We start from the raw sequence: 16581 nt of genomic DNA on the forward strand, positions 1-16581 counted from the left end.
ACACATATCTAGCATTTTATTCGATTTCCTCATGGAACCTGTGGGTGTGGGGACAGGATGGCCTAGAAGGTTTCATGTGGTCATACTAAATCGATCCCGAGATGGTCGGGCTAGTACCTTAATAGTGCTTGCTACCGGAACGTACAGTATCTGCATCCGGCAAATGACCATCAACAACGATAACACTCCCCAAAACCATTGGGGAATATCCTTATCGCTACAACAACAACAACTTTGCTAAACTTTGTTTCAATCCTAATGCGCAATTAAATTTGTTCAATAAAATACGAACGTTTGAAATATTGAATCATCAAATTTAGCTCACATTTTGATACTTTAATGTGGCACCACAAAGCTATCGAGTTCAGTAATAAATAATGCACATAAAAAAGTGCTACAGAGAGTTGGGTGGTGCGGTTTGGTTAGGCGTTGACCTACCGCTTCAGCGCCGCATGCAACTTGTCATAGAACGATTGTGTGTTAGTTGAATTGGACAAAAGAAATACATAAATGAAAATTTGACCAAAAATAAGAAGAGTAAAATTTAACAAATTGTCATTGAGATCATTTTGCTATTGGCGCCATGCAAACATTTGGCAGACAAACATGACATTTTGGACGAAATATGTATATACATACATATGTATATAGCAAACATTTTAGTGGACCCTGTAGAGTAAGAATTAGTTTGTTTTATATAATACTGAGATGAACTGTTTTCAACTGGGTATATGTATGTACATATGTAGTTCTACAACATCTTATTGATTAAGGTTATTCAGTTGTGGGCAATCTAAAGGCTGTCTCCATTCTAGTAAGGTTCTGCCTGGTTTCCTCTTACATATTTCATGATACCTCAATTCAACATTCTCTAAAACTGTAAACTGCTAACAAGAGCTTTGTTGTGAGATGAGCTGTGATCGTGATCAGTTTTAGATCGTGAGATTCCATTGCACCCAATTTTATTTTTCTTATAGCATTTTCTGGTATAGTGTCTTCCCTAATCTATGAACTCGGACTGGTACCTTATTGTAAGCAATCTAAAAAATTGGTACTATGTAGTAAGGAAAATGCGTTCTGCTCAATCCGGTATTCATAGACTTCTGCCTCGAGCTCTTCACTACTTTTCTAAACTTTCGAGTAGTCTCCTTCACGCAGAAGAAGAAACAACAAGAAAGAACAATTTCCTCATTATATTGTGGAATGCGCCAAACAAATTATCATTCTCTCATGTTTGTGCATTTTCAAAATTCTTTATTTGTTTCTTGGCTTACTTTGCATCTTACATTGCGCTATTCAAATAGAAATATGGGAAAAGCCACATCGTCACAAAGGTGAAAATTGTTTACTTAGCGTCTGTCTGGCTTTTAGCCCAAACGCAAGTTGTTCTTACTACAAACCAATCAATGTGTAGACAATGTGGAGACTCAATTGCGTGTTTCTTTCTTTTTCTAGTCAGCTTTATTGGTGATTTAGTATAATTTGCTTTGTATATTTCCAAATGTTTTATTGTTGTAGCAGTTTTGTAGTATTTGTACATAAATACAAACATTAAAATGGATGTTTCTTAAAAATTTCTTACTGTCAAACGTTGCAATGAAATAAAATGTTGCATTGGTTTGGCACTAACTTGGAATGCGCTAGTGAAGTGCTGCTAACGCTGCCAAGTCATTGGACTCTGAATATATGTAAGTAAGGCAAAGTGCGTCTCTTCGTTGCGCTAGAAATTCGTAAAGAACTTTTAAATTTAATTTGTAGCTATTTTATATCTATGCAATATGCCAACTCACAATACCGATGGATGTCATATCAGGGGGGGTCATGTCTCTAAAAGAACACTCTCTGATCGATATGTGGTGTTAGATATGCCGACGCCTGCATGATTATGGCAACGGGACCTAGCCCTTCAATTGGTACATTATTTTCTTAAATAAACAGCTATCTCCAAGATTTGTCTAGTTTCTTCACCTCGCGCATACTGACATTATCACCGACAAAATTCACGGCCACTCTGTTTATAGCGTGGAAGGAACAGATGTCGCAATTATTGGACGTTAACGTCCATGGCGTCACGGTACAGACTGTCAGTCACTCAAAGATATTAGGGGTAACGTTCGATAATACTCTGACCTTCAAGGCGCATTCCACCGAAATTGTATCTAAAGTACAAAGCCGCAACAAAATCCTCAAGTCGTTTGCCGGCAGCACCTGGGGAAAAAAGATAAAGAAACGTTGCTAACCACGTACACAGCAATCGGACGGCCGCTCATGAGCTACTCGTCACCAGTTTGGTCGCCTGCCTGGTCTTAAAAACACATACTGGAAAAGGCTGCAGACCTGTCAAAATGCTGTAAACAGAACTGCCACGGGATATCTAACCCCCGAACACCACCTTCATAGTAAGGCCAAAGAGCTCAACATTAAAGAGCGCAACGAAAAGCTGAACAGGCAGTTTTTGCAGGATTATCACAAACCAGCAGATCCTAGCAAACAACTGCTTGATTTAGCCCCGCCTCCACAGGGGTTAGGGGAACATCGCCAATGTTACAGGCTATTTCAAACAGGTCCGAGAAAATATAAATATCTGAGTGAACAATGTTCTCAATAATTTCTAGTAGGGAAGAGAGTTCTGAACAGAAGCGTCGAACCGGTAGTCCACTTTTAGTAATATATAAGAGGGTTTTTGTTTTAGATGCCAAAAAGACTGTTCTGTCCCTCTAACCATCAGAAGACTGATCTATTAAAGTTAAGCAGCTAAAGGTTCGGGATTTCGGTTCATCATGGTGAAGAGCACTTCATCTGTCTTTATGATAAATAAATATGATATTGTTACGAATATTAGCAAAACTAAGGGGTGCTGCTATCTCTAAGCCGATGCTAAGCAGTGACGCGAATTCACATCAATAATTCAATCATTGTGTAACTACATAAACGAAACAATAATTGCGTCTACACATATGTACCATGTACGTATACGAACAGCGAAGCGAGTCAATGCACATGCATATATCTGAGATACTCCTATAAGTATGCAATGAGAAAAACTATAAAATTGTGCAATTGTAGTTACAGCTGAGAAGTTTGAGAGCTGCTGGACTAGTAGATTCTGGAAGCGCCTAGAAGATGTATAAAATTGTGCAATTGTAGTTACAGCTGAGAAGTTTGAGATCTGCTGGACTAGTAGATTCTGGAAGCGCCTAGAAGATGCGGAGGTTGAGATCAAAGAGTATAAAAGGCGACAATTGTAGAGGCGCTGGAATTCAGTTTCATTTGAGCTATCAATCAGTTTGGTTATTAAGCAAGCTATTCGTTGCACAGTTTGAGTGTTATTGTGAAGTACTTTAATAAAGGTCATTTTGCATTATTACAAATTGGAGTTATTTATTCAACAGTTTAGTGATTCGAACTTAGCAGAGGATTGCAAATAAGAGATTTTGCAAGTAAATTCGTTACAATTGGTGTCAGAAGAGGAATTGTTGAATAAATTTCGGAGGACAACAAGGACATGGCAAAGTTCAGTGAATTGAAGATCCGGCAACGGAAGAAGGAGTTGGAGAGCCGTGGATTGAATACAAGCGGCGTTAAACTCGAACTTCAGGCACGGCTACGAGAGGCAATGGAAGCAGAAGGAATTGATCTGGACGAGTATGTCTTTTATCCTGATGGGGACGAGACAACAACAAAAATTTAAGAGAAAAATGAAACATCGCAGACAGTTACGAGCACAGATTTGAACATGATATTGGCTGCAATAGCTGCTCAAACATCGACAGTAACATCAATGTCGTCGCAAATATCATCCCAACTAGAATCACAGGAGGTACGCATAACATCGAAGATTGAAGCACAGGAAACACAAATTCCTACACAGCTCGAAGAACAGAAGACATATATGGCATCCCAACTGGAGTCGCAAGAGACACGTATAACATCTAAGATGGAAGCACAAGAGGAGCGCTTATCATTGCAGGTGGAGCAAATATCTTCGCAGTTGGAAGCACAGGAAGGGTAACATCAAAGCTGGAAGCGCAGGATACAAAAATTGTGCAGCTCGAGGACAAAATTGATGCTGAGATAGAAGCTTTGAGAGGTCGTATACAGGAGTTGCAATGAAATCGCCCAACAGTTTCAGCGAGTAATCCAAAGGTAAAAACACCATCCTTTGACGGTTCTGTTCCTTTCCAGGTCTTTAAGCTACAATTTGAGAAGACCGCTACAGTGAACAACTGGAATGCTGAAGATAAAGTTGCTGCACTCTTGTAGCATTGAAAGGACCAGCTGCCGAAATCTTACAGATGATTCCAGAGTACGAACGGAACAGTTATGAAGCATTGATGGGTACTGTAGAACGACGTTATGGAAGCGAGCATAGAAAACAGATATTCCAAATTGAGTTGCAAAACCGCTACCAAAAAGCAAATGAGACTTTGCAGGAGTTTGCGTCAGATGTCGAAAGGCTTGCACATTTGGCGAATGCCGACGCACCCGTGGAATACACCGAAAGAGTAAAAATTCAGAGCTTTATAAATGGCATACGGGACGTCGAAACGAAGCGAGCCACATACGCAAACCCAAAGCCAACATTTGCAGAGACGGTATCACATGCACTGACTCAGGAAACTGCCTCACTATTGAGTAAGCCCGCATACAAAGCTCATCGCGTGGAAGTGGAAAGGCCAGAGTGGGTAGACGCAATATTGGTGGCGCTGGAAGGGTCGCAAAAGCGGAGTGAAAAAGTTATCAAATGCGGGGAGTCCGGTCACATTGCACGTCATTGCGATCTTGGTCCTAATAATGTGGGTGGCCGTAAACGCAAAGCTGGAGGAGATGAGCAAGAGCGTGTCAGTTGTAAAGAACGAAAACTTGCCCCAGCTATTGAATGTCCTGTGATATCTGTGTCGCAAATTGGTAGAAAATCGAGCAGTCTTACCGTCAGAGGGAATGTGGATGGCAAAGAACGTGTACTGACTGTAGATACGGGCGCATCTCATTCCTTGATCCGATCTGACTAGGTCAACAGGAGAGTAAAAACGTTACCTGGAGCAAGGTTGCGTACGGTCACTGGCGAGTATAACCAAGTCCAAGGAGAAGTGGTATGTGAGGTATTAATTGGAAAGGTCATGGTTCTACATAAATTCATTGTGGCGGAGATTTTGATGAAGTCATATTGGGAGTGGACTTCTTAGTTGACCATGACATCAGGATCGATATGCGGAGAAAGATTATGCAATATAAGAACTAGGATATACCACTTAACTTCAGTTTGGAAAAAGGGTTCAGCAGTAAGCGAGTGCTGGTGGAGGAGATTCGACAGAGACCACGAAAGTCAAAAGAAAAGGTTGATGATACTGTTATACAACCCTCACCGGCGGAAAGGTGTTCCATCCAAATTTCGGTGCAGTTGGGAAGGCCCGTACAAAGTTGTGAAGAAGATCAGTAACACCATCTACCGCATACAAACCATTGGGAAAACACGAAGTAGAAGAGTGGTACATTTGGAGATGCTGGCAGCGTTTAGATTGAGAGATTTGTCTGATTGGGACGATCAGACTTAGGTGGAGGGCAGTGTTACGAATATTAGCAAAACTAAGGGGTGCTGCTATCTCTAAGCCGATGCTAAGCAGTGACGCGAATGCACATCAATAATTCAATCATTGTGTATCTACATAAACGAAACAATAATTGCGTCTACACATATGTACCATGTACGTATACGCACAGCGGAGAGTCAATGCACAAACACATGCCTATATCTGAGATACTCCTATAAGTATGCAATGAGAAAAACTATAAAATTGTGCAATTGTAGTTACAGCTGAGAAGTTTCAGAGCTGCTGGACTAGTAGATTCTGGAAGCGCCTAGAAGATGCGGAGGTTGAGATCAAAGAGTATAAAAGGCGAAAATTGTAGAGGCGCTGGAATTCAGTTTCATTTGAGCTATCAATCAGTTTGGTTATTAAGCAAGCTATTCGTTGCACAGTTTGAGTGTTATTGTGAAGTACTTTAATAAAGGCCATTTTGCATTATTACAAATTGGAGTTATTTATTCAACAGTTTAGTGATTCGAACTTAGCAAGGATTACAAATAAGAGGATTTGCAAGTAAATTCGTTACAATATCTACGCACAGCCCTGTGGTCTCCGACTTGGAATTATTTGCATATTGTTGATCTCCATGGCTCACAGCTCATTAATCAGTACTAAACTCTGGGACATCTTCATAAGAACCCTTTTACACTGCAATACATAACTTGATCGAGTTGCTAATTAGGGACGTACTGTAAGGTCAGTAGCTTATTATTCCGAACTGCAGACCAGAACTTATTCAATTTAATTGCGAAACTAAAAAAAGTTGGACGTTGTTGCAGGACCTCTATATCCAAAAACGGAGATTGCGTACACTGGGTAATACTTCCAAAACTTTATACTCTTAAACTCAGCTCATATATAAACTTGTGATATACAAAATGTGTGAAGCTTTGCAACACACTGCTCTGGCCTATTTAGCCCATTCAGTATACCATTTGCCAAACCCTAACTTTTGTTTGATAGGAGATGACAGCTAAGAGATTTTCTGTCACACAATTTCCTTAAGAGATTTCCATATCAATATCATCACTTTTATCATATTTAAATTAATCTACTATCAAGAAGCGACTCAGGCCAGCCACTCCCAACTTACGATTTTGGCAAGTATTAGTGCATTCATTGCCTTAGTTGTTATCTTTTGGACGCTTGAACGAATTTGCTTTGGTCGTAGATTCTCGTTAAGATGACACCATATCCGTTGAGCATCCAAAGCTATCCAATACAGTTGAGGACACAAACACCTACTAAGACTGACATTTGCACACTGGCACGGACAATAAAGGAATTACGTGTTGGCGAAGGGGGGCGGAAGTGAGTAACGAAAGTGTTATTGGAAGTCAGTAGCTCAGGTGGTGACTGTTGCCTGACTTTGGGTTGCGTTTGTGATATTAGAGGTGTCAGCTCCAATTTTCCATTTTGGCACCTTCTAAATGGATTTAAACGGCTGATACACAATGCGGCATTAAGCTGTAGCTGGAATTGGTTGTAAGTTCAGTTGCTCATTGGTCGAATGGTTTCGGTTCATTTGCGGTACCTTTGTGGATTTATCACGCCTAGATTTGCGTTTCTGTTTGTAGCGCGTGTTTGTTTGTGCATATTTCGGTAGGTGTCTTTGTGTCTCACTGTCTGTTCGACTTGAAAGTTAGCAAACAGATAAGAAATGAGAGAATTGAAGAAAATTGCATCGTCCTGTACATGTGTTTGTAGCAAATTCATTTTAAGACCCCTATTAGTACATAAATTGAGCGCGCTTGGCGCACATCAATAAGCTTCAACTGTAACCTTATTTCCATAGAAGTATTTCGGGGGAAGGGATGGATTGCAGTGACAAACTTTTAAAGCATAAACAGCACCTCAATCTACAGCGCGTTACATGAATGGTGGGGTAAGATTATGTTTGGAGGCAGCTGTACAATTGACAAAATAGCTAACTTCGTCACTTTTGGGTTACGGCGAAACGCTGTGCCAAGGAACCCAGTAAAAGGAGACATTGACATGCTTTTTGTCGTCGTTACATTGATGTATGGGACCGTTTTGGGCTGTAGCAGTCTGGCTGGCATAGAACTCCGCCTGGAAGACTCTGCTGCATGAGTCATGAAGTCGGTACGATTAATTTGCCTGCAGATGCTTTAAGTGCATTCCAGCTCCAGTTCCCTTTTCCACTTTTGAGCCGGCGGTGTACATTGTTATGCTCCCAGCATCTTCGAGCCCTTCCACTCATTCGTTCCTTCAAGGATATCTTATGTACTGAACCAGAAAGGATATAGTCTATTTCTGGCTATGGACGACATATAAAACTAACCATCGCATAGACTCCCATTGTTCAGTGCCATGTTAATACTAACTTTTGTAAACCGTAAAAGCTGCTGGCAATAAAGACCTCGATACACGGCGGGAGATGGTAACTGCGCATTGCTTGTTTAGCTGTATCGAGATCCAGCTGTTCAAAAGCAGAAATCAAGTGGCCAACGGGATCCCAAAGTCTCCACTGGCAGACACGTTGAGGTTACCAGTGCCTACACGGGCACAGAAATCAGCCTGATAGTTGCCAGAGTTTAGTCGTAGAGTTTAGCGCTTTGATAGCCGAGGGCTATCTGAGTAAATGTTTAATTCCCCAACAGTTACAGCGTAGGATGGCATCCCATCTACCGCATCCTTTACTTGTTGTTGTTGTTGTTGTTGCGATAAGGTTGCTCCCCGAAGGCTTGGGGAGTGTTATCGATGTGATTGTCCTTTGCCGGATACAGATCCGGCACGCTCCGGTACCATATCACCATTAAGGCGCTGGCCCGACCATCTCCGGAACGATTTATGTGGCCACATTTAACCTTCAGGCCATTCCCTCCCTCCCCACCCCCAAGTTCCATGAGGAGCTTGGGGTCGCCAGAGCCTCGTCTGTTAGTGAAACAGGATTCGCCGCGGATAGATGAGGTTGACAACCAAAATCATCCTTTACTCAATGGTGGTTTTAAACCAGCCTCGTTTATGTACAAAATGGAGACGTTGAGATGTTCCTTACATATAAGATTCAAACTCCTTAATGACAGCCTGAATGAGCAAAGTAATGTTCATTTGGCCTTAAAATGTATACTATTATGATCTGCTCTTTCTCTCATTTCTTTTATGCTCATAAAGTCACCTAAGGCCTTCGAAGCACAAAATTGTCACCACGGATAGAATTACGAATCATCCCTCCCAATGCTACAAGATTCATCCCACCTCATCTCGAGACAGTATATGATTTGGAGCCATAAAACAGACGAGTCCATTTCTCTTCGACGCGAAAGACCTTTAGTTTTCAATTGCCTACTCAATCCAAAGAAATATTTCTGTTTACCAAGAAGAGGGTCCACAATTTCTTGAATCTATATATATAAAAATCAAATTCTATGTGTGTGTGTGCGTGTGCGTGTGTTCGATATGGAAACGTATTTCCCACATTTCAATCATCACCAAATTTTGACTAGGTTCCTTCGATCAAGACGAAGGTTTTTCATATGTATTTCAGAATTAAGAACTTTAAATTAAAATTTTTTTTTTTGGCTATGCGAACGACCAATTTTACCTCCCAAAAATGATCACGTTAACGAAATCAATGATCGCATTCAAAAACAAATTCCAGTTGAAGTGACGAAATATAAACAGATCGACACAGTTATAGATGAAGATCAAATTGTGAATTATCCAATTGAGTTTCTAAACTCTTTGGAACCACCTGGAATGCCTGCGCATACATATATTAACTTTGAAAATTGGCTCACCAATTATGCTTCTTCAGAATTTAGACCCACCAAAATTGAGCAATGGAACCAGACTTTCCGTTAAGAAATTAATGCCGAATGTAATCGAAGCAACAATCATCAGCGGTAAAAGTTAATGTGAAGATGTGCTCATACCACGGATCCCAATGATTCTACAGATTTGACATTCAATTTTAAGCGCTTACAGTTTCCTGTGCGTCTTGCCTTTGCAATAACATTCAACAAAGCACAAGGACAATCGTTTACTATTGCAGGATTAAATTTAGAGAGTCCGTGCTTTTACCATGGCCAACTATGTTTTAATGGCGGCCACCGTGGTGTGATGGTAGCGTGCTCCGCCTACCACACCGGATGCCCTGGGTTCAAACCCCGGGCAAAGCAACATCAAAAATTTTAGAAATAAGGTTTTTCAATTAGATGAAAATTTTTCTAAGCGGGGTCGCCCCTCGGCTGTGTTTGGCAAGCGCTCCGGGTGTATTTCTGCCATGAAAAACTCTCAGTGAAAACTCATCTGCCTTGCAGATGCCGTTCGGAGTCGGCATAAAATCATGTCCGGCCAATTTGTAGGGAAAATCAAGAGGAGCACGACGCAAATTGGAAGAGAAGCTCGGCCTTAGATCTCTTCGGAGGTTATCGCGCCTTACATTTATTTTTTTTTTTTTAACTATGTTTTAAACGAAAATTTCACCAAATATGGGTACAAAATTCAATTCAGTTTACAGAACAATAAACTAAATTATCAAAAAACAAAACAGAAAAAATAACGCAACATTCATTCGATCTCGGGCGTTACAACGTACGCCGGGTAAAGCTAGTAAACTCGAAAATAGTTTTTCAATTGATTAAATTGTTCCTGATATTGAGGGATTTATGCTAAATTGCATAGTGTCAGCTTTGAGACCCAGAAGCTTAAGCAACAAGTTGGGAGCTAGTGACATTACAGAATATATGTACGGAGGTTTTCCATAGTACCTGGTATTGTCACTATTTCTCTGGCTAGTACTATTTTAAGAACGAGTCTGTGAAACAGGAATGGATTATAGAATGAGGTCTTTGTATCAAGAATACGGTATCCACAAGCTATATGAGATATTGTGTGGCAGTTTAATTCCTGCGGTAGGAACTCAATTGTTCAATTCGCGGCCACACAACTAACATGCTTCCAGTACAGAAAAAAAACTCGGATTAGTCTATCAGAAAGAAATTGAGAAGAAACCACTCCGGAAAAGAGGTCTAAAGTACTTTCTTATTTGCGCTGATAGTTACTTCCTTCCACTGCTTTTCCAAAATAAGTAAACAAAATTTCTAAGTCTCCTCAAGTTCTTGCAACACTTCTGCCTTTAGCCCCTTCTAAGGACATGTAAATATTAGCTTCAAGCAGCTGATATGTCATTAGTTTCATGTAGTTTATTCAGCTTACATCGATACTGCTGTGAAAGCAGCTTCCATTCATGTTTTAACAATTTTAAGTACCACATCTTTTCATGCTAATTTATCCAAACTTTCACCCACAAGCGCTTCCGAGCGCACAGAAACGCGCCACATACTCTCAGCATGTATACCCAATACAATTAGCACATAATCAACTCCAATTAATTCTTCAATGAACTTAAGCTGCATACATAACGAAACTAAAATATTTAAACTAAAAGAGAAATCATATCGTAAGTCAATTCGTGTGTGGAGGCAATGAAAATGCCACACCTTAGTTAGCATATTAACAAAAATAGTCGCGATGTGGCTATAAAACGGTCGAATATACAGGGTTTGCTAAAAGATATAGCTGGGTTGTGCTTTTGGAGGCGAGCTTTGTCGGATTCTCAATAGCTTATTATCGACAGCGAGCTATTATCGTCGAGGTATCGGTTTATTATCGGCTTGTTATTACCGAGTCATCAGCTTCTTTTTGGTTTCTTACTGGCTTGCTAAAGGACGAGTTATGATCTGTGACCGATTTTATATTGAACTTAAATCGGTATGTGTTGCACAAAAAATCAATGCGTTATCGATATCAATTTCGAAACCTTTTGATAACAAATCTATAAATTTTCGATAACAGATCGATATATTTTGATAAAATGTGTGATAACTTGTCGCTAATTCCTCGATAAATAATCGACAACTTTTTGATAACATATCGATATTCGTTCGATAAATAATTGACAAATTTTCGATAGGTTAGGTTAGGTTTGGTGGTAGCTACCCTGACAACATGAAGGTCCGTTGTGATACCACATACAGTAAAATAAAATATCGGTGACGTAGATATAACTACTTAGAGAATCGTTGGGTAGCAACGATAAAGTTCCGAATGATACCGATCTCAACCTTCGATAAATCCTCGGGAGATCCAAGTGAGTCGCGACCGAAGTACTTTCGCCTTGTTCTGGTAAAATCTGGACAATGAAGCATAAGGTGATTTGATGATTCCATCTCATCAACCTCCACACAGCTGTAGCAGGATGGAGTTTCCAGTATATTGAGACACACCGCATGGATACCCATGGGACAGTGCCCTGTCAAAACGCCAATGACCATATAGGTGAGGCTTAGTGAACACAACAAGTCAATAACTTATAGCTCGTCTATAAATGCCTATAACATACCCATAGCTCGTCGATAAGAAGCCGACAACACATCCATAACATGCAGATAACAAACCGATAACTCATCGTTATCAAACCTTTAAAACTTCGAGAGCAAACTGATAATACGCCTTGTATCGACTGAATGTGCTATTTAATTATAAATATGGCAAAGCAAGAGTGCCTTTTTATGAAAACAAAAATTTAGTTTCTTTTGGCGGACGCTGTATGACAGACTATAGGCTATATGTGTGCGTGTGCATGTTTTCCCGCAGCGAACTTTACTAAGAAGTCACTGACGAAGTTGTGATTTTTACTAATAAAGTATTGCTTGTTCAGCTGAAGCGTGTGTCACATGCAATCAGTGTACACATATACACACATGAACCCATGATCAAACTTGTATATACTTGCATACCTTACCAGATTTAATTTAATCTTAACGGACTGACAATGAACTCCACACTTCCTTATTAAGACACACAAGAAGCAACAAAGCTCAGTCCCTTGGATGCATGTGTGATTGTTGTTTTAGCATAAGACAATCTTCGCCAACAGCGTTGGAATAATAATTGCTTTGTTTGCCATGTAAACATCGAAATCCAAATATACACAAGAACATACCGATAGCCATACACACATATGCATGTGAAAGACTGAAGTGAATTTGCTTTTGAAGTCAACTTGTATGCTTCTTTACAAAAACACAAACACTCACATACATACTTACATGTATCTTCATCCTTACTTCATGTATCTTCATCCACTCTTTCATAAATCCATTGCAAGTTGTCACTAACTTTTCGCCACTTTAATCAGGACAGCTTTACCTAATGACCATTGCTGCAAATGTAATATTCAAATTTTAATTTCCATTTCCGGCCAATAGGCTTTTATTTGCTCTTTCAGACATACATGCATACATACTTTAATGCATATGTTTGTACATATGTACCTTCATATCTCCATATATTCAAACTTTCATTGTGAGCACACCAAAATAATTTATGCTATTTCATATTTGCCATATGCTGAATGTGGTTTTGGAATGCATTTCTTTAAGAATATTCAATTTGCAGTTCGAGTTGGGATCCCAACGCGACTTTGCACAATATGAGTTTTTGTTAAAAATTTTATATTGAATTGGTTGTAGTTTGTTTGTTGTTGTAGTGCATCACATTGCTTTTTAGAAAGCAAAAGGCTCTGGAGAGCAAATAGCGAAGCAAATATTCTATATTTTTCTCTTTTTGTTTTCCCTACGTTTTGAATTAGTTTAGATTTTGTTAAGGTCCAACAAAAAAAACAAAAATAGCCAACATGCTGATCCAAAAAAGCAAAAATGAGGTTTCAAATAGGGAACCGAATTTCGATACGATACTTTACCACGGCGATGCTTTTGACACTCAATGCCAGTATTTTATGCTCGATACTTCAGTGACGATACTTTTTGGTGTCGGGTATTTCGACCGCAGTATCGTATCGAATTTTGAGTAGGAAGTAGGAGAAAGTCACGCAGAGGGACAGTTTCGCCCTACAGGTTTATTGACGACCGAACATGCGCTAATCGGATGCAGACGGGCACAGTTATTTTTGCCAACAGCGATGGAGCGTGAGCTATATGTATTTATGTTATTAAAAAAAGTCTGCGAATATCTTAGAACCACCCAAAATTGAAACTATTCAGAAATCGTTCAAAAGGTTTGTAAAGGGAGCCATCGCTATCACGTAGGATAGCACAATGTTCACAGTGTCAATGGACAGATTTGCGATGGTAAAAAATAAGAACTTGTACCGCCTCTTTATGCAATAGTTCTGCGCCAATGCGGAGTTATTCAAAACGAATTGAAAAGTTGAGAAATCTTCTGTCAAAGTGCAAGCTCTTAGCAGATCGTTCTATGTAAATCCGGCCTTATTACAATATTCATTTTGAACGTCCAAAGATGTATTGAGATCTCATTTCAAGGATCATTATTGATCCGCACCATTATTTTGTCAACTCATATGGATACCTTGAGCAGCGAATGTTTTTGATTCGATACTATCAGGTACCTGATACTTGTAGAGGGCTACTTGAGGTTCAACATGTACATAGACACTAAGGTCTCTATAGATATGAACTTTTGTAGACGAACAGAACATGCCTTAATTATTGTTTAATGAAGAGTTGAAGGCATATTCAAACAAAATTTAGGGCATGTCCTGTTCACCTTTTTCTTCCTCTCTCCCGCTCCCTTCCACCCTCACTCGCCCTCTCGCTCACCATCTCCATCTCCATCTTCACTTTCAACTCCATCTCATTGTCTCTCTCCTCTGTTGTAGCTTGATTGTGGCTTCATGTCAGGAGATATTTTTATTTACATGCATCTAAGTATGTAAAGAAAGAAAATTTAAAGAATGAGACGACTAATTTTTTTTCATAAATTTGGTCCTTTGTAGTAGGAATTGGAAATGGAAATTCGTGGGATACTTTTCCCTTATTCAAGTGTTTGATATGGAGTTAAAGCTGAAAATAAGTCACAAAAGGCAGCCTCTGAATTTTAAGCTTATGATGCGAGGGTTTCTACTGTACGTCATTACTTAGTCCTTGCGAGGCGCTATACTTTCTTCTAATGCCCTTTTCGGTTCTGAAGCAGTTTGCTCATACCTTTGTTTGCTAATTGAGTTGTGTCCCCTTAAAGTGTATGCTGTTTCCTTCAAACTATGAAAAAATACTTTGTTAAAATGTCTGCAGAGCTCAAAAATAATTTATAAGCAGTTACAGAGCTCTCAAGATAAAAATATTAAATTAAAATTTAAAAATCCCGCGACTATTTACCTTTTCCTATAAACCTAACCGGATCTAGATGTTGTGTGGCGACTCTGAACGGCTTCTACAAGGCACATGCGTAATCGCTGAGCAGCTGTTTATGGCAAAACACCCGAAGAGTTTTCCTATGCACTGCCGAGGGGCAACTTCGATTTGCCCAAGTGTTTCCCTTCACCTCCTAAACACGGCAGCTTAAAACAAAGTAGGTTAGGTTAGAGTGGCCACCGGTGTGAGCATCAGTGCACTTAGGCCCAAAAAGGTCCCATCGTGATACCACGTGGATCTCTCCCCTACTTAAACCAACAGCTCGATACAGCAAACGCCAGGAGTTTCTTAGGTTCCAACTTAGCCAGATCACAAAGATCGTGAAAGAAGGGAGATCCCAGAAATTTCTTTCTCTTGTGCCAAAGCCTGGGACAATCGCACAGAAAATGCTTGACTGTTTCTATATCCTCTTCGTCTTTGCAGCTCCTGCAGTAATCATAATAGGGAGCGCCCAGCTGTTGTGCGTGCCTCCCGATTGCTATGTGGCCAACCACCAGAGATATGCAAGCTATCAAGCTATAGTCAAGCTATCCACATCCAACAAGAGATTACCCATGCGGCTAACCGAAATTCAATGCTTACCACAACCTGGTAATGGGTGGATGAGCGCATACATATACAAGGTGGCACAAAACGATGACATTTACCAAGTTTTACAGCCAAATTGTATATCTTTTTAATAAAGAGGATGTACCAACTCTTGTCCGGAGTATGTTGTGAACATTAATTGTTCGTCCCTTTTATTGAGCGGTAAACTCGAGTCACCCTTCTCAACTTTAAAATCGATTTTGTATTCGATAACCAGCGTCAAAGTAGGCATACCGATGAGCGTAACCAAGGGGGAAATCGAAATTTTCACGTAATAAAAGCTCAGCAAATATGACAAAGACTACAATGAAAGGAGTATAAGGAAGCTACTGGGTGGTAATTAGGCGCTGGTAATTAGGCGTTAGGAATTAGGATGGGCAAGCCGCATAATGATCACTGTGGAAGTTGTAAAGACGTAACTGCAAAATAGTCTGTTAAGCATTTTTTTGTACATGCCCTAGCTAGAACACAACCCCTTTTGGCAATAGGGACTCCAGATATTCTTGATTTTATAAACGGGCTGGTTTAGTGCATATCCGATGTAGCACTACTTTATACCTACCTACCTACATGGCAAATACAAAACCTCTTAATATGACTTGTTGTTGTTGTTGAGCGATGAGGATACTCCGAGATTGCCTTAGGGAGTGTTATCGATGTTGATGATCCTTTGCTGCATGCAGATCCGTTACGTTCTGGTAACAAGCACCATTAAGGCACCAGCCCGACCATCTCGGGAACGATTTAGTATGACCACATGAAACCTTCAAGGCCATACCGCCCTCCCATCCACTAGATTCATGAGGAACTTGGGGTCGTCAGAGCCTCGGCTGTTAAAGTAACAGGATTCGCCACGAGTAGGTGAGGTTGACAATTGGGTTGCAGAAGCTATATTTTGCGCTGGCAACACCTTGAAAGGGTTGCGCTACACAACCCCTTCAATCAATTTGGTATTTTACTCGCCTCTTACGACAGGCATACCAGCCGCGGGTATATTCTAAGCCCCCGAACCCGCTGGGAGACTTAATGTGACTTCGACGCACCCTGTGCATCCACACACTTTGGTAAAACCATCAAGCCGCACACAGCTGCAAAGTAACTAGCAGCATTTCTCACAATACGTCAGTTCAACTATGTGAATGCGTGCGGGTTCGGCGATGGATTTATGTATATGCGTATGTGGGTGTGCATTTATGTAGGTGCTCTGC

The sequence above is a fragment of the Eurosta solidaginis genome, chromosome 2, assembly GCF_040869045.1.
Source record: "Eurosta solidaginis isolate ZX-2024a chromosome 2, ASM4086904v1, whole genome shotgun sequence".
In the NCBI taxonomy this organism is placed as follows: Eukaryota; Metazoa; Arthropoda; class Insecta; order Diptera; family Tephritidae; genus Eurosta; species Eurosta solidaginis.